The sequence below is a fragment of the Pseudorasbora parva genome, chromosome 13 (assembly GCF_024679245.1).
Source record: "Pseudorasbora parva isolate DD20220531a chromosome 13, ASM2467924v1, whole genome shotgun sequence".
NCBI classification, from domain to species: Eukaryota; Metazoa; Chordata; class Actinopteri; order Cypriniformes; family Gobionidae; genus Pseudorasbora; species Pseudorasbora parva.
Window position 1 is genome coordinate 18,245,734 of NC_090184.1, and position 18,917 is coordinate 18,264,650.

Below are 18,917 nucleotides of genomic sequence, written 5' to 3' on the forward strand. Positions count from 1 at the left end.
ACCTAAGGGAGGAAACAACACTGCAAAAAAAGGAAAAGAAACGAAGAGGGTACCTTCAGGAATCCGACTTTAAAACTATGCACTGACAAGGACAAAACAAGTTTGTAAGTCATTGCAGTTATGCAGTACCTTTTGAACTCAGTGGCTGTTCAGTTGTTTTTCACGTTCCATTTTTATTAGTAGCACTAATTTCACTACTAATTAGCACTTTGTATGCAGCAGAGATACATTTACAAAGTAGTTTGCATGTGCTGTAGGTCGTTTTGTGGAAAATGTGCAGACAATATGAATATCTACTTTACAATATATCTGTCACTTTATCTGCTGGTTTTATATTAAGCTCATGAACCCGTTAAGCCCACTCTCAACTCTGAAGTCAAATAAAAAACATTTAAATCAACACATTTCTGCAATTTATTTGGTAAGTACATTGATATGTCAAATAAAGAGATTTTTATAGTACTCTCATTTTATATAATATTCCTTTAAAAAGGAATAAAGAGTGTGTGTGTGTGTGTGTGTGTGTGTGTGTGTGTGTGTGTGTGTGTGTGTGTGTGTGTGTGTGTGTGTGTGTGTGTGTGTGTGTGTGTGTTATATTTTATATTAAGTTTGTATTGTTTTTGAAAGAAGTTTTTTTTTTCTGCTCATTAAGCCTGCATTTATTTGATCAAAAATACAGAAAAAAATGTAATATTGTGATATACTATTACAATTTACAATAATTGGTTTTCAATATATTATACTTAAAATGATCATTTATTTCTGTGATGAAAGCTGAATCAGGATCATTACTCTAGTCTTCAGTGTCACATGATCCTTCAAAAATCATTCTAATATGATGATTCATTTTCAAAGTTGGAAACATTTCAGCTGTCAGCTGCTTAATATTTGTTCATAACCTGTTATACTTTTTTATAATATTTTTGATGGGGGAAAAAAAGTTTAAAAATTAAAAAAATAAAATAAAAAGCATATGTTTTAAAAATAGAAATCTTTTGTAACAACAATATACACTACTGGTCAGTACTTTGGGGTCAGTCTTTTTTTTCTTTTTTTTTGATGAGCAGAAGAAACTTATTTCAAAAACATTACAAATAGTAATGTGTCCAAACTTTTGGCCTACACTCTTATTTATATATTATAATTATATTATATATATATAGATAGATAGATAGATAGATAGATAGATAGATAGATAGATAGATAGATAGATAGATAGATAGATAGATAGATAGATAGATAGATAGATAGATAGATAGATAGATAGATAGATAGATAGATAGATAGATAGATAGATAGAGATCTATATTCATATAAAAAAATTAAAATAAGTGATTTTACTGTTTTTTTTTCACCTAGATGAATTGGCCGTAACCTTAAAAAATGTAATAAAAAAACTATTTATTATGTTTTTTAAATGTTTTATATTTTGGTGATTCCCTAGTTATTTATTTATTTTTTATTTTTCAATGTTTTAATTAGGCTACTTGTCTGGTCAAGCAAGTAAAAATCTCTTTCACTTGCCCCTTCAAAAATAATCCACTTGTCCCAGACAAGCATTAATGTCGAGCCCTGCAATGTATTTTGCTGCCTTCTCCAGTGCCGTTGATACCAAGCCACTGGGTAAACAGCCGCTGCTTTGATGATGCACACCCTGGTTCGGACCCAATAATATAATATGAACATAGTCCAGCTAGGGCAGAGGGAGGGGGAGCAATCGAACTCAGGTTCGGACCAGGCAATCGACCCAAGTGTGAAAGCATCCTTAAACCTCCAAGAAACGACAGGCTGGTTTTGTGAAATGGTATCCAAGACAGGATGCACCATCCACAGGCCAATCAAGCTCAGATGCCCCTGGAGGAATGTCCTCCTCAAAAATGAACTTGACACTGTCACTAAATAATGTTTTAATATAAGTTTTACTTCTTTGAAACAAAAAACATATTTTGTTAATCAATCAGGATGTGAACTTATTTGGAATACAAATACAAAGTACCAATACATTTTTTTTTTTTAAAGCCCATTGCTGACTTCATCTTAATCTATCTTCATTTTATATTCATTTTAAAATATCTAATTTTTCAAATGAGAGATAATTATAGCATTTTAACATGATTTTTCTAATAAACCATATCTATGAATATCCATGAAAAACACCTATACTTACTCATTTTATTGGGTTTAATGGGTGCACTTACCCTAATACTTGCAGACACTATGAGTTAAGGCTGCACGATATTAGAAACATTTGGACATTGCGATTAAATGTCAAGCATAGATAAAGACAATAGAATAAAGATACAACTATATTAATAATCTGTGCTTTAGACTATGTTTTTCAGGCAAGTCTAACAGTATTCAGGTACAGAAATTGAATAATAAAATGTCAAATAACACTGCACGTATCTTTCTTCTGTTGAACTTAAAAGATTATATTTTGAAGAATGTGTTTGTAACCAGACAGCTGATGGTAGCCATTGACTTTTGATAATAGTATGGAAGTCAATGGCTACTACCATCAACTGCCTGGTTGAATTTAAATTTTGGGGTTAAGTATATTATTATTATTATTATTGATTATTCTCTAAGAAAAGCTGATCAACGAGACAGGAACTAAAGAGCATTACTGACAGACTGCGAAGAGAGGTATAATAAGAGATAATAATTATAATAATATAAAACAATGAGTTAATATTCAATAATTACTGTCAATCTAGATTTTATGGTGACTAATATTTATCAAAAAAAAAAACGTAGTACATAATGACCCCCGTATATTTATTTTCCCATAAAGTGGCCTGACTCGCCAAACCCGCATCTCTCACGAGACTGATGCGACAGTCAGCTCTACTTCACGCGCACGCGCTCAGCAGCAGCACGTGGAACTCTTCCTTTTGATATTTGACTCACGTAAGAGAACTGCGTGTCATCACAATATAATTTATAAATGAATAATATAATATGGATGATTTACTCACCCGGCGCCAGCAGTTCCATATATGAAAGCACATTTCGAAAAAAGATTCAGGGCACGTTGCTAACAAAGGTTGTCTGCTCCTTTGACAGACAAAAGTAGAACAGCTCAAGGGTACGAACTCAAAGTGTGCTTATCCATTATGCAAAATTAGGACTAAGAGAAAAACAAAAATAAAGTAACTTCCCAATCGACCTAAGTTACGCACATTTGATAATATAAAAAGGCCTCCTCGGTATTAATATGGGACGAGGCTTGATGTGTCCCGGTGTTCGTTAAAGTCCACCGTCTTCCACAGAATCACCTAATATTGCTCACTGTTTGTATTTAAAGAGTTAAGCTACAAAATAAAATTAATGTTTTGATGAAGTAAAGAAAGAATGACTGACATGCATCACTCACCTGCAGCAATTAAACTGGCCGTTACTTGTGCAGCTCATCCGTTCATCGCCCCCTACAGGTGAGGTCATAAAGATATTATATTATATTATATTATATTATATTATATTATATTATATTATATTATATTATATTATATTATATTATTATATTATATTATATTATATTATATTATATTATATTATATTATATTATATTATATTATATTATATTATATTATATTATATTATATTATTGCTGGAGAAAATAATAAATTAAATGACATTTGATTTAAAATGATGTTTATTCTTTGCTTCTGTTGTTTTTGTATCTGCATCTGCAGTCTCACACCTACCTATAGGTCCACGAAGACTTTTAGTATTCAGCATTTTTGTTATTCTCTTTTCCCCTTTATTTTAACAAGCCCCAAACCTTCTTCATCCCCGGCTGTATTGTCTTCTTTTTCATTCTGTTCATGTTTTTTTTATTTTTTTTATTTTCTCTGCCTCTTGTCTTATTTATTTGAACAGGATTATGCTGGTATACAGACGTCCGGATGTTGAATAAGTCATCATGTTTGCTCAACTCTCCAGAAAATTTGTTCAAAGCACATCTTGAAGCCCAGGTCTCCATTTTATAACCTTTGTTCTGGCTCGGAAGATGTTTGCAAGGTTGCCATCACTTTATATCATAACAAGCCAACTTTCATTATAATGCTTTTAAAATGAAATCATTTTGAAAGGTTTTTGGAGATGTTTGATTTCACGTCATGCAGATATCACCACATCTTTTTCTTCTTTTGATACAATGCTGTCCTTTGGCATAAGATAATGTGACCTGATACATAAAAGGCCAGCTGCCTAGGTAATAAGAGATGCTCGCTGATTGCATTACAGACACTGTTTCATTTCAGTCCAAAGGCACAAACTCCCTCTTATTGGATTTATTTTTACATGCAAAACATTAATACGTTGATGTAATGAGGGATTAGACCCAATGATTTTTTAAAAAAAAAGACTTAAGATCTCCTGACATAACATAGGCCTAAGTGAAATAGGATTTACAAGAATCCTAATGATTTTAAAAGATTCCTGGCAATTATACGACAAAACCAGACAACAAAGGGATTACATAACGGTACTAATACAGTTTTGTCAGGATCACTGTCATCAAAGATTATAGACAATTAGCCTAGAATATAGTTTAGATTGGCGGTATGGTTCTCCCTGCGCATCCATGCAGCCTAGCATGGAAGAGAGCAGTGAGAGCAGCAATAAACCCTATAGAGTAAACCGAACAGAAGCAACAATGTATATTTGCAGATAATGTATTGCAGATATAATAATGTATATTAGACAGAACAATATTATCTATATGCAGATAATAATGTCAATATTAAGGTAAGTGTTATTTCAAAAACGTTTTACAAAACGGACTCGGCCGAGTCCAATAACAAACTTGTAGCCAATCAGCAGGTAAAGGGGCGTGTCTAATAATGATGTTGAGAAGAGAGCGCTCTCTCAGTGCACGTCATTATTCAAAACACATGACAGATATTAGCCGAGAACTATTATATTATGCTGGCCTTTGCTTGAATATGTTGTGTGTCATGTTGGCTTGTTGGTTCATTTGCAATCGTATTGTCGCTTAGCTTGACAAGCCAGACCCACATTAAGAAGTTTGGTCTGGAAACTCACCATTGACAGGGCTCAATCCGAGGGGCGGGATAAACGGTTGTCTTTCAAACCCCCTTTGCACGCGATAGGATAGCTCTACAACCAACCAGAGCAACGAAGGTGAAGCAGAGCTAGTAAACTTTCAACTTATCCGGTAGGCAAAACTATCCTATCGCGTGCAGAGGGAGTTTGAAAGACAACCGTTTATCCCGCCCCTCGGATTGAACCCTGTCAATGGTGAGTTTCCAGACCAAACATCTTGATGTGGGTCTGGCTTGTCATTCTAGTATTGTCATGTATAAAGACGTAATTTATGCGGTGATATTAATATTATAAATATGCATAAAATAGTATTAAGAGATTATTTTTTGTATCTATTACATTACTTTGTTCTACTCTATACTACTTTATATTTATTTAGATGTTTTTTTAAATCAGTTTATTTATCAGTTTAGTTTATTTTCTACAGTTTGTTTATGTAATCTTATTTTTCATTATTATTGTTTTTGCACATGTTTTTCTATTAACTTTTCCACAGACCATTCCTTGAAGCGTTCCCGTGGTCCTTAAACCCAAGTTTTAAAAACCCTGCTTTGAAGCACATCCCTTGTTTTTCTATATACTTATTTTGCTTCACACAAAATTGACAGCTAAACCAAACCTATAACCAGTTGCTTTGAATGGTGCTTACAGGGCAAAAGGCATACAGTTCAAAAGACAAAAGCATCAAACAGATACTTAGTGGAGATATTATCGACTGAAGAGGCCTCGAAATAGCTGAAGTATTGTGAATAGCACTGTGTGAGTGTCTGTAGCCACATGTTAGTTTTTATAGGTGACACTGTTAATTAACATTCATCCGGAAAGGAAATTGCGTGACGTCAATGCCAGACATTGTCCAAAAGGTTTATTTTCTGCACAGGTACTTGTACCTCTTTGGCACACATGTGTTTACAGCACTGTTGTGTGTGTGTGCTTGCACCGTGTAGGTGTAAAAGTGGGTGCTTACAAATGAGATATGACCCTGTCTGTTGAAAATAACAATACGGTATGTTCTCTCTTTTGTCTCTTTTCTTTTTTTTCCTCCTCACCCTTAGACCCTTGCTTTTTTATGTATAGAAAAACCACTTTTCCGTTTTTCCACCCTCTCCAAAACATTCATCCTCGCCCACATTCGTAAATATACACATTCAGGTTTTTACTGCTAGTTTAGGTCTGGGAGCAATAATTTGTTATATTATGGCAATAATTTGTATTATTAACAATATAACACAAGCACATTAGCCTAAAATAAAAGCTGATGTTGTAGCTTCTTGTAATTCAAACTTTATATTATTATAAATATGTTTTTGAGTCTTCAGTATCTTAATTGCATGATATTGTGAAATTATATCTATTTAAAGCTGCAGTGCGTAACTTTTTGTTGGGTTAAAATTATCCCAAATATTTTTTGAGCAAGTATATAACCAGCCAGTGTTGAAAAATATGCTTACCGTATCTGAGTTTACAAAGGTAAGCTGTAATTCTGTTTTTAATTCCAGTGGTACTGGTGGATTTCTGTGGGAAATGTAAGCAAATCTTTGCGTCATAAGCCACATCTGTACACATAAAGGTGTCCCGGGAAGTACAGTTGGTGGTCAAAATGGTTGTCAACCCTGGTAAATATGATCAAATATGGCTGTAATAAATAAATCTGCATTGTTTATCCTTTTGATCTTTTATTCCAAAAAAATCACAAAAATCTTACCTTTCATTCAAGTAAAATAATTAAAAGTGGGGTAATAAAATTACATTATGAAATAAATGCTTTTCTCCAAAACACGTCGGCCATAATTATTGGCACACATTTATTAAATACTTTTGCAACCTTCTTTTCCCAAGATAACAGCTCTGAGTGTTCTCCTAAAATGCCTGATGAGTTTGAAGAACACCTGACAAGAGATCAGAGACCATTCCTCCAAACAGAATCTCTCCAGATCCTTCAGATTCAGCTCCTCTGTTGGTGCTTCTTCTCTTCAGTTCAGCCACTCATTCTTTATGAGTTCAGATCAGGGAACTGGGAAGACCATGTCAGAAGCTTCATTTTGTGTTCAGTGACAAATTTTTGTTTTGGATTGTTGTACTGCATGGAAGATACAACCACGGCCCATTATTAGATTTCTAGGCTGTCATGTTTTGATTTTTTATCTGTTGTATAGAATCCATGATACCACGTATCTGAACAAGATGTACCTCTGGCAAAAAAATAAAATAAAAATAGGCCCACAACATTAAAAAAACAGCTGTATTTTTAAACGTGGACATGGGGTACTTTTTACCCCTGTTTGCACAAAACCCATCTGGTGGATTTGCTGCCAAAAAGCTCTTTTTATTGTTTAATCTGAACACAGAATCAGGTCTCTTCTGAAGTTCCAGTATATGCTAGAGTTTGTTTCTGAATGAGCGAGGATATTTTTTTTTGAAACCCTCTCAAACAACATTTGTTGGCTGTCTTACCCCAAGACTGAACTAATCTTTGCGATTCTCCCATCTGTGATCTTGGAGAGTCTTTATGCACTTAAACTCTCCTCCTCACCATGCATTAGGATGATATAGAGACATGTCCTCTTTCAGGCAGATTCAGAATATCTTTATTGTCTGAAACTTCTTAAAGGGGTGATGAATTGAGAAATCAACCTCACCCTTGAGTTTTTGATATATAAAAGGTCATGGTAATATAAGAATGTCCTCTACGTTTCAGAGCTGAAAACTTCCTTGTTAGTCAAAGAAAAGCTTTTATAGACATCAAGGCCCAGCATACGATATTGTGCTTCATTCTTACGTCATAGCACTAGAAACACTGCCTCTACAGCACCTCTAATCAGTAGCCTCACCCACCAACTCATAAAGGTGATCAGGCTGAGGAAGATGGCAAGATATTGCGCTATTCCTGGTTGGGGAAGAACACAGTCGCTGGCATAAGCTTCCTACGGATCTAATATTAGGAATGTGTGGTTGAACTTTATTTTTTAATCAAGTTCCAGCTCACGTGGGGAAGACATGTTCACTTCATTCACTACGGAATCGTTTGTAAACAAATCTGGTTGATGCTGGATTTGGATCCAACAGAATGGTGCAACACACTTATGTGAGTAAAACGTGTTTTATATGTAATAGTATTGCATTGTTATAGATTGGTTTGCTTATGTGTGCGTGTCTAACAGAACATTACTTAAGCACGCTGGACACAGAGACGTATGGGCCAGGGCTCGCAAAGCCCGGCAGGCAGAGGAATCTCTTTATATTCCGTTCTTGATCTGTGTTGTTGTCTCTCTCGACCTGACCTTTGAAGGCCGGCGTGCATGTGTGTGTGTGTGTGTGTGTGTGCGTGCGTTCGTGTGTGTGTGTGAGCGTGTGGTTCGCGCATATATGGACAGATTGTGCTGGCTATGTGTAATATAAAAATACAAGTCCAATCAATCGCAGGTGGATGAGAAATAAATCATTGTGTTTGTTTGATAAAAACGTTTACGAACCCTGTGATCGAGAGAATCATTCTGGTTGCCGCTTTCAAAACAATCTCTCCTCTCCCTCATGTGAACTGACAGGGGAGCTTAAGCTCATTAAATATGTCTTGTGAGCTTAAGGATATGTGAGCTTAAGGATAAAATCCTGGATAAAATCTTATCCAATATAGCTGTGGGCGCTTACTTCCAAGTCTCCAGTGCGGCACGCCCATCAAAACCCAGCGTTTAGGAGAGAGCCTCAAAACCAGTGTAGAAAATGAGTTTTGGCATGCATATGGTACGCAGTTTTTCGCATGCATATAATACGCACTTTATGGCGTATTATACTTACAAACCCCCCACCCCACCACCCTAATCCTACCCAAAAGTGTGTCATATGCACGCCATAAAGTGTGTATCATATGCATGCGAAAAACTGCTTAGCATTTGCATGCCAAAACTCATTGTGGCGTATCCATTCCACGAGATTTCACATTCGTACTATTGATATTGCATTACCATGATTGTGTTGGATTTAACCTCCCTTTTCGATTCTTTCACTTCAATGAAAGGTTAGATTTTTGTGATTTAAAAAAAAAGATCAAAAGGATAAACAATGCAGATTTATATTTGATTTTACCAGGGGTGCCAACAATTGTGACCACCACTGTAGGCTATAATTGCACGTAAGGTTGTGGAGGTGGAGATTTATTGCTTTTTCTCACAGTACTTGATATAATTAAACTTATCAGTTTGATGGTAGATCCAGAGAGGTTCAAACAATCACTGAGAACTAGAGTTTCACTCGTAAAATGAAAAAGATGTCGGACTTCGGAGTGGCTACAGAAAAAAAAAGACTTGATAAGCTTAAGATGTGAAAACAAGGTTTAAAAAGGGCTTTTAAAGGTGGCGTGAACTCCAACTGCCAAATATTCAGAAGTTAAAGCCAGAGCAAGAACAATCTTTGCTGGGGTTTGTTGGTGGCCCTGATGTTGTGGCCCTCCTCCCCAACAGCGGGAATTCGGGAAAAGTTTGATTTTCTAGCTCGCTCTGTTAGTGGTGAAGGAGTTGGCTGAAGCTATTCGGACGGCAACTGTTTCTCGTGGGGTCGGAAGGTATTGCCATCATTTACAGGGACTAGTGAGTTATTTTATTGCCGTCCGTTTCCCACCACCCGCGTAAAAATCCCCGGCCGAGTTACCTACTGGTTTTACAAGCACAAAGGTCGTGTGGTGATGTAATAGCTGTCCGAATCCACATCTTTGAGTTTTCAAGAATATATCACTTCAAAATTCATTCTTTATATCCTTTTTGACCACTGCAGAGCACCATACGGTTGCTTTGCTGTTATTTGGATGCATTTCTTGACTTGTATTTCTTTAAAATGCTGGCAAGTATTTTCAAAAGCAATATTAATCACTGCTCAAACAAATTAAAACAAAAGCACGTAAACATTCGAATTGGTCTGTTATTTACAGAAATTAAAAATATGACATTTTATTTACAGCATACACAGCAAATTACTGAGGGATAAAAACCTGGTGTTGGGCATCTAGTGATAAAATCGTCTCTGGTTACTCAACGTAACCTTAGTTCCCTGAGAGGAGGGAACGAGACATTACGTATGGGGGAAACCCTTTTCCTCGAAATGCTGAAGCCTGATTGAATCACTCTATTGCTTTGCAATAGCCAATGGCGTCCTGGCAATCGCCTGATTGGCTGGCCCAGCCACTATAAAAGCGATGTCAGGCGCCAAAAAACCTCAGAATCTTTCGACTGAACGAGATCTATTGAGGCAATGAGGAGGCGTTTCACACGGCAGTTTACGTAATGTCTCGTTCCCTCCTCTCAGGGAACTAAGGTTACGTTGAGTAACCAGAGACGTTCCCTTATCGAGTCGGTTCCTCGACATTACGTATGGGGAACGTATAAAACCCCGCCGTGTGAAAAGAAAATAGAGTCGGCCCGGTACAACAGAGCCAATGGCGCTTTCGGCTGTAACCACTGGTATCAGCGCGTTCGCCCCTCCCCCTTCAGGTCAGGTATCGGACCTGGTTGAAAACCCTGGCAGAGAGCCAACTCTGCGTTGACACTGTCAGCGTCTCCCTTGTATACAGTCGAACTACGTTGGACTAGTGAATTACAGGGGGTGAATAAGGCAACAAGATGTTGGTGCTCGAATATATAGCCGGCGTGGATAAGCGGGCATAGATAATGGGGATAACACTGAAAATGTGGTTATGACTTAAAGGCGCTATAGAGTTAACTTGACTCTGTATTGTCCCGTGCTGCTTAGACGACCTAGTTGAAACCACGTCTGAAACACGCGCTGGGTTGGGGCGTGTCTTCAGGTGACTCAGTCGTCCAATGGCTGTTCAGCCTTCTCCTCCTGCACTGACAGAACGTGTGGTGCAAACGAGGGAATATCTAAGTTATAAAATTTCGCAAAAGTGTTGTGAGATGACCAGCCTGCCGCAAGGCAAATGTCTTGAATAGACATACCTTTAGCCCAGGCCCATGAAGATGCCAGACTCCTAGTAGAGTGGGCACGCACTCCTATCGGGCAGTCAAGTCCCTGGGAATGATAAGCTAGGCGCACAGCCTCCACAATCCAGTGCGACAGTCTCTGCTTCGACAGCGGGCCACCTTTCCTGGCGCCAGCGTAGCAGACGAAGAGCTGTTCTGAACTTCGAATCTGACTAGTTCTGTCTACATAAGCACGCAGCGCACGCACGGGGCACAAGGCGCACTTCTGTGACGCTGAATCTGAGGTTGGCTCTGTGGAACAAAAAGCTTGTATCGTGACAACCTGGGCCCTGAACGGGGTTGAGAGCACTTTAGGCGTGTAGCCGTGTCTGGGCGTGAGTCTGACCATACAATCGTCTGGACCAAACTGCATACAAGCATTACTAACTGAGAGGGCATGTAGATCACCTACCCGCTTCCCACACGCCAGCGCGAGCAGCAGCGCCGTCTTAAATGAGAGCACTTTCAGTTCGATAGACTCAGCTGGTTCGAACGGTGTGTCAGATAGCGCTCTGAGCACTAAGGCTAGGTCCCATACTGGCATTTGGCGAGGGCGAGGGGGATTCAGTCGCCTCGCTCCCCGAAGAAAGCTCGTTATTAAGGGGTGTTTACCCACTGAACGGCCATCCAGTATACTATGAGAGGCTGCGATAGCGGCCACATAGACCTTCAACGTAGAGGGAGAGCTGCCATTATCCAGACGTTCCTGTAGGAAGGTTAAAACTACGGGAATAGCACAAACCACAGGGTCTTCATTTTTGCTATCACACCAGTGCGCAAACACTCCCCATTTCAGTGCGTATAAGCGCCTCGTTGACGGTGCTCTGGACTCTGCTAGCGTGAGCCAGACTCGGTGTGAAGCATCCAACTGGTTCACTCCACACTGATTTTCCACACGTGTAGGTCCCACAATTCCGGCCTGGGGTGCCATATGGAGCCCCTCGCCTGGGACAACAGATCCCTCCTCAGTGGAATTCGCCACGGAGGAGTTGACGACATGTTCATCAGCTCCGGGAACCACGGTTGGTTGGGCCACTTTGGCGCTACCAAAAGCAGAGCGTCCCTCTCCTCCCTGATCTTTTGCAGCACTAGCGGCATTATTTTGACTGGGGGGAACGCGTATTTCCGACCCGTGGGCCAACGGCTCGACAGCGCGTCCCCTTTCAGGGGAGCGGTCGTCAGCGAGAAGTATAGAGGGCAGTGAGTGTTCTCTTCCGACGCAAAGAGGTCTATTTCCGCTTCGCCAAAGATGCTCCAGACCATCTTTACTGTTTGGGGATGCAGTCTCCACTCCCCATGAACAATGCCCTCCCTGGACAGCATGTCGGCTCCGCGGTTCAAGCTGCCCGGTATATGTACTGCCCGGATCGAGAGAAGTGCCCGATCCGTCCACAACAGCAGGCGTCTCGCCAAGCCGTGTAGGGCGCGGGAGCGCATTCCTCCCTGGCGATTGATATACGCGATCACCGCCGTGTTGTCTGTTCTGATCAGAACATGACGGTCCTTCAGAAACGGAAGAAAAACCTGCAGCGCCAGACGAACAGCCTCCATCTCCAAGCAGTTTATATGCCAGCGCTTTTGGTCTCCCGTCCACGTACCGAACGCTGGTCTGCCATCGCAGAGGGCTCCCCAGCCTGACAGCGATGCGTCTGTGGTCACCACTATCCTCCTGACCACCCTGCCCATAGCAGCACCCTGTTCGAACATAGCTGTGCCGAACCAGGGCGTCAAGGTCTCGAGACATGCTCGCGTTATGACAAGGCGTTCTGTCCCTGCCCTCCACGCGTGTGATGGGGCTCTGTTCTGTAGCCAGAGCTGCAGCGGTCTCATATGCAGTAAGCCCAGCCGACAGACGGAGGCTGCAGCCGCCATTAGACCCAGTAGTCTCTGGAACGTTTTTAAAGTGACTGCCCTGTCTCGCACAAACGAGGCCAGTGTATTGTGAATGGACTGGATTCTCTGTGTCGATAAGCGCGCGATCATCGTGCGCGAGTCCAAAACCATACCCAGAAAGGTAATGGATTGGCAGGGCTGAAGCGTGCTCTTCTGCATGTTCACAGACAAACCTAGGCGCGCTAAATGAGCGAGGAGCATCTGTTTGTGTTCCTCGAGCACACTTTTCGATTGAGCAAGGATCAGCCAGTCGTCGAGATAGTTTAGCACGCGCATTCCACTGAGTCTCAGGGGAGAAAGCGCCGCATTCATGCACATCGTAAATGTACGGGGGGCCAGCGCTAGGCCGAAGGGTAACACTTTGAACTGGAATGCAACACCTTCGAACGCAAATCGCAGAAAACGCCTGTGATGAGGGGCTACCTGGATGTGAAAATAAGCGTCTTTCAGATCCACCGCAATGAAATGATCCCCGGGCTGAATGTGCGCCAGGATTTGCTTCACTGTAATCATTTTGAACGATCGTTTCGCGAGCGCTTTGTTCAGCGGTCTTAGATCTAAAATGGGGCGCATGCCCCCGTCCTTTTTCGGAACAAGGAAGTAGCGGCTGTACAGCCCGCACTCCCTCTGTTCCTCGGGTACCATCTCTATCGCTTGCTTCGCTATGAGGGAGGAGATTTCTGCCCGTAACAGTGGGGCGCTCTCTTCCGACACTTCTGTCATAATCACACCGTTGAAGCGGGGTGGTCTGCGAGCGAACTGTAGCGTGTAGCCGCGCTTTACAGTGTTGATCACCCACTCTGACGCCGCCGGTAGCTGTGCCCACGCGCTTAGGTGGTTCGACAATAGTGACGGCGGTGTTCGCTGCGGCGAGGGCGTCGTGCCAGTCGCCGGCAGAGCATCGCTGCTTACAATGACGGCAGGTGATGTGTCTGTGGTCTGACCCACGGAGACATTTAAAAACTCGGGTTGCGCCGAGCTTCCGCTCCGCCAAACATCTCCCGAGGGAGAGGTTTCGCTTATGTCGCGGACAGTAGTTAATGGAGGAAAAGAGCTCTTTTGGTGAGTCATGTTACGTTTTATTGCAACACAGTACATTGTATTTGACACAACATTTGAATGCACATTGGGATTCTTTGTTGGCTGCTGAAAGAACTCTGAGCGGGAACGCGCTCTTTTGGCCGCCGGTCCGCTGTCGTGCGCGGGCCGCGCTCTTTTCCTCCTCACAGGAACATCAGGAGCGCTGCTCCTTTTTCTCCGCCTGCCGACCCTGATGATGAGGGGCCGACTTCGCCCCGAAACGGGGTTTCCTGAACTGCCTCTGACGGAGTGGCGGTTCCGGCTCGCGGCGCGGATTCCCGCCCTGGACAGGCGCGCGCCCAGCGTAACCTGCCTGACGTTGAGCCGATGACGATCTGGACCTCGCTCTGGGAAGCGCATTCGATCGTTTGGGGAGAAGATGCGGCAGCATCTTAGATTGCTTCAATGCCTCCGTGTACTTCTCTGAAAACGCCTCCACCGCGACGCCAAAGAGGCCCTGCGGGCTTACCGGCGCGTCGAGGAGTTGCTTCTTCTCCGCGTCCCGCATCTCCGTGAGTGTCAGCCACAGATGTCGATGCAGGACAACGAGGCTGCCCATGTTGCGGCCGATTCCCTGGGCCACCTTCTTAGAAGCGGCCAATCCGAGGTCCGCTGCTATGCGCAGCTTACGGACTGATTCTGGGTCCGGGCCTTCCTCGTCCAGGGACCGCAGGAGTCGCGTTTGGAAGACCTGCAGGATTGCCATCGTGTGGAGGGCAGATGCTGCATGTCCTGCTGAAATATATGCCTTTTCAGCGATGTGAGCAGTGGCTCGGCATGGCTTAGAAGGCAGTGAGGCGGCTTTCCAACCGCGGGACGGGCATAAGTGAGCCGCGACGGCGTCCTCGACGGGAGGCGGTCTGGCGTATCCTTTTTTCTCCGCCCCTTCCACTGTCGTGAGCAGTTGAGTCCCTTGAGCATGGGCCCGAGCTGAGTGAGGGGAGCGCCATGAACGAGTGAGCTCCTCGTGGAGCTCGGGAAAGAAGGGGGCGGGCCTCTGCGCGACGTCCGCCTGGTGGCTAGCGCCGAGGAAGGACCCGTCCATCCAGCGTTTGGACGGCTGTTCAGGTGCCGCCCAGTCCAGCTCCATAACCGCCACTGCCTCTGAAAGAATATTCATCAGTTCCGTATCCAGAGAGGTTGAGGTACAGCCAGCCTCTGAAGGAACTTCCGACCAGGCACCCGGATCGGAAGCACTCGTGGACATGGCGTCGTCCTCTCCGTATCCGAATGAGACCATTTCCCGCGCTTCGGCCGGAGGGCGGGAACTATCCTCAACATAGGTGAGTGGGGGTTCTGACACGCGAGGGCAACGTGGGGGATGGGCCGACGTCAAACCCCCCGCAGAGCCCCTTGAAGGGGTTACCTGCGATCTGCCGGCCCGCGGCTCGACGGCGGCGGGCTGAGGAGATGCAGGAGGCAGCGGGTCGTCGCCGCGAACGACGGCTAGCCGCGCACGAAGGATCCTGATTGGCAATTCCTCACAGGCTCGGCAATCTGATCCTTCCAATGCCGCCTCAGCATGGGCTAGGCCCAGACACAGCACACAATCCTCGTGTGCGTCCGGAAAATCGACGGGCCCGCCACACTCGCGACAAAGAGACATCTTGAAGTTAGTAATCCGCCGGAACGCAAGAGGGGATTCGCAATCCGCGTGGTCCACTCTCGTAGCGTAAATCAACGACGAAACCAGGCTCCAGGTGAAGAAGAAAGATTCTGAGGTTTTTTGGCGCCTGACATCGCTTTTATAGTGGCTGGGCCAGCCAATCAGGCGATTGCCAGGACGCCATTGGCTATTGCAAAGCAATAGAGTGATTCAATCAGGCTTCAGCATTTCGAGGAAAAGGGTTTCCCCCATACGTAATGTCGAGGAACCGACTCGATAAGGGAACTGGTGTTAATTTACAAATATTATATGCTTTATCACTTGTTTAGTGATAGAGCACAGTGTTTCCTTTGGGTGTTAAAGCACAGTGTTTCCTTTGGGTGTTAACAATCAACATCTGCGCATGTGCAGAGCATTTTAAATTTCCCAGCTCATCCTTCGGTCTCTCCATCTTTATGGATTTCCCTGCACACACAACGGTTACAAGGACAAGGTATAGTATAGTATTATTATCTTATCAACTTGTGATTTATTAATGAGCTTGTATAATGAGTAACGTAGCCGATGTGGTTGACTTAACTCTGTTAGCGTTTTTTTTTTTTTTACCTCAGTTTAAATTTAGCGCGCTTTTGATCCGCCATTCAGTTTAACATAACTGAATAACCCCCACTAACACACTAAATTCGTTAATGGAGGACGAGATTTACGTAAGTGACTTAATTTCGTTGTACTAATTTTGTAATAATGTAGCAGCATTAACATTATGTGTCATTTTTTAACTCACTGGACTTGGATAGTTATTTCTTCTCATTGGCATAACAGTATCTTTAGGGCTTCCAACCTTTATAAGACCGTTTATATCTTTCACCCCGTAACTACGAGTTAATTCTGGTGTTTTGAAATGTCATTCAAATGAGAAAGCAGACGTTAATCGAATGAATTAATTGCTCTTAATTTTTTGTTTCTTGTGTGACGCCGGGGCTCGATCCCTTGCCGAGCACCCACGGATAGCACGGTCCATCATTGTCGGCGCTGCGCATACTGATCGGCCTGCAACATTTTGCGAGTGAAATGCTCTGTGTGTTCTAGCAATCTTCTCGTGGTACTTTGATAACATACGCCGACCATTCTGTACAGCGCTCCAAAATGTCGAAAACATGTCGTAGGACACGCTTTTCTTCATGAACTGCTTCAGTCAATATATAGAAACTCAAGATCGAGTACGAGTGTGCAATGTCGTGGAATGTATGATACGCTGTTTTTTGCGTGCATATGAGACGCAATTTATGGCGTATTATACATACGAACCCCCCACCCCACTACCCTAAACCTACCCAAGAGAGCGTATCATATGCACGCCGAAATGAGTTTTGGCGTATACATTCCACGACATTGCACACTCGTACTATTTGACATTTTTCGTCTTATTTTGTATTAGTTGAGCAGACATGCATTAGTGCCCTTCCATGCGCGATTTTTTCTGTACTAGCCTTTTCTAGTTGTAGCATTGTAAATCTGTAACAGTAGTGCTTATGTTTTGAATATAACGTTTTCTTGCTGTGTTGGTATAAAAATAACCTGAAGTAAATCACAAAGTGACCTGATAATTTTGAGTCTTTTTTTTTTGCTTTCTGCTTTGGAGGATTTTTGTTTCATGGAATATTGTTTATTATTGCAGAAGGAAACCACTTAAGGCCACAATCTATGTATGCCCTTGGCATTTTTACTCTACAAACCTAAACGATCCTGAAAGGAAGACAGGCTATGTAAGTATCTCTGCTTGTTGATTGAAGATGTTTGAAACTTTTTATCTTAGATTTTTTTAATGTGCTTGTTTTAACCAAATTTGTCTCTTTAACAGGAACGATACTATGTGTTTGGATCATTTTGAGGAGCGATATCAACGCCAAGATCGTGGGATCGATGAATTGGGAAAGCAAGAACTGATAAAATGTAAAAATGCGTACATTGAATGCAATGTAAGTCGCTTTGGATAAAATTATCTGCCAAATGTAAATGTATTAATTTATAAAGGAATAGTATTTTTTATCAGAATGAATTACAAACCAGACAGTTTTTTAACATTAAGGTTGATTTAATATATACAATGTTGAATTTTTGTATTTTCAATTAAAACATTACTTTTAAGATATTATAGCATTGGAGTATAACAAGAAATTGTTTTATTCAATTGTATGTGTGACAACAATGGCTTTACTGTAGCGATTCCCGGCGAAAGCAAAACTGACAAAAATGTTTTTTTTTTAATTAAAAATGGTATTGAATGCAGTGTAAGTCGCATTGGATAAAAGTGTCTGCCAAATACATAAATGTAATGGAATTGATATATTACAATTTCAATAAATATTCAAATAAATTTGTAGTCACTTGATTTTTTTGGGGAAAAAATAAAATAATATATATAAATTGTTTTAAATTTCATTCACAGTGCCATTTTAGTATTTAAGTATTTACATTAAATACACTGGGTGTGTGAGATTAATCACCATAAAGTGTTAAATGTACACTTATGAGTAATACATTTCTCAACACCTTGAGTGACTAAAAAGAAACACTAACACAGTGTTTGTATAACGAACACTTTCGTCAGTGTTGTTTTAACACTAGCAAAGACGGACCTGTATGTTCACCCGGAAAGTGATAATTTTAACACCCGTGGTGATAAATCTCCCAACATGTTTTTTGCTGTGTACAATCATGTTACGGACCATGTGAGCAGTGCGTTCCCGATCACAAAACTCTCCCGTCCATCATAACACAATCACAATTCGAATGCACAAGTTTTAGGTTTTATCCTATGGTTTTATCACTGAGGTGGCTTGCACATTTATTTTGACGGATTTGTGAGAAACAGGCGAAGGGCGCATGACATACGTCACAACCAAACGTTAGCGATTGGTTATTGAAGATCCAGAGTCCCTTGTGAAAAAAGTGCTCTTTAGTGTACTTTTATAAAGTGTACTTATTACACTGATAATATACTTATAATAAATACACTTAATTGTGAATTAAATGCAATTTTTTGGACACACTTAATACACATTAAATGTAATTGATTTCAAATATATCACATTAATTTTAAATAAAATACAATAAGTTGCATTTAAGAGTGATTTTTTTTAAACAACTTAAGTGGGACTTAAATACAACTTTATATGTACTTTCATAATCGTTTCTAGTGTATTAATTGTAATTAAAGTGCACTGCTCAATGTACTGACAAGCAATTAATGTGAAATAAAACATACTTTAATGTCAGCTAAATATACTCTTAAGTGT

At 41.5% G+C, this 18,917-nt stretch overlaps 1 protein-coding gene and 1 long non-coding RNA gene across 7 annotated transcripts in view; one reads left to right on the top strand and one right to left on the bottom strand.

Annotated features, from left to right (window-relative positions):
• The window catches only part of gpat2 (glycerol-3-phosphate acyltransferase 2, mitochondrial), a 97,032-nt gene extending 93,603 nt beyond the window's left edge, over positions 1–3,429 (bottom strand). For 2 of the 6 annotated variants that reach the window (XM_067413338.1, XM_067413333.1), the window contains exon 1: positions 2,979–3,357. The gene's annotated coding sequence lies outside the window, so the exon portion shown is untranslated. The other 4 variants (XM_067413335.1, XM_067413334.1, XM_067413336.1 and 1 more) reach the window with 4 other exon arrangements.
• Positions 3,430–15,977: 12,548 nt separating this feature from the next.
• On the top strand, positions 15,978–18,245 carry LOC137038124 (uncharacterized). The gene is made up of 3 exons (XR_010897393.1): positions 15,978–16,111; positions 17,297–17,384; positions 17,480–18,245. It is a non-coding gene; the product is annotated as an uncharacterized lncRNA (long non-coding RNA).
• The last annotated feature ends 672 nt before the right edge of the window (positions 18,246–18,917 follow it).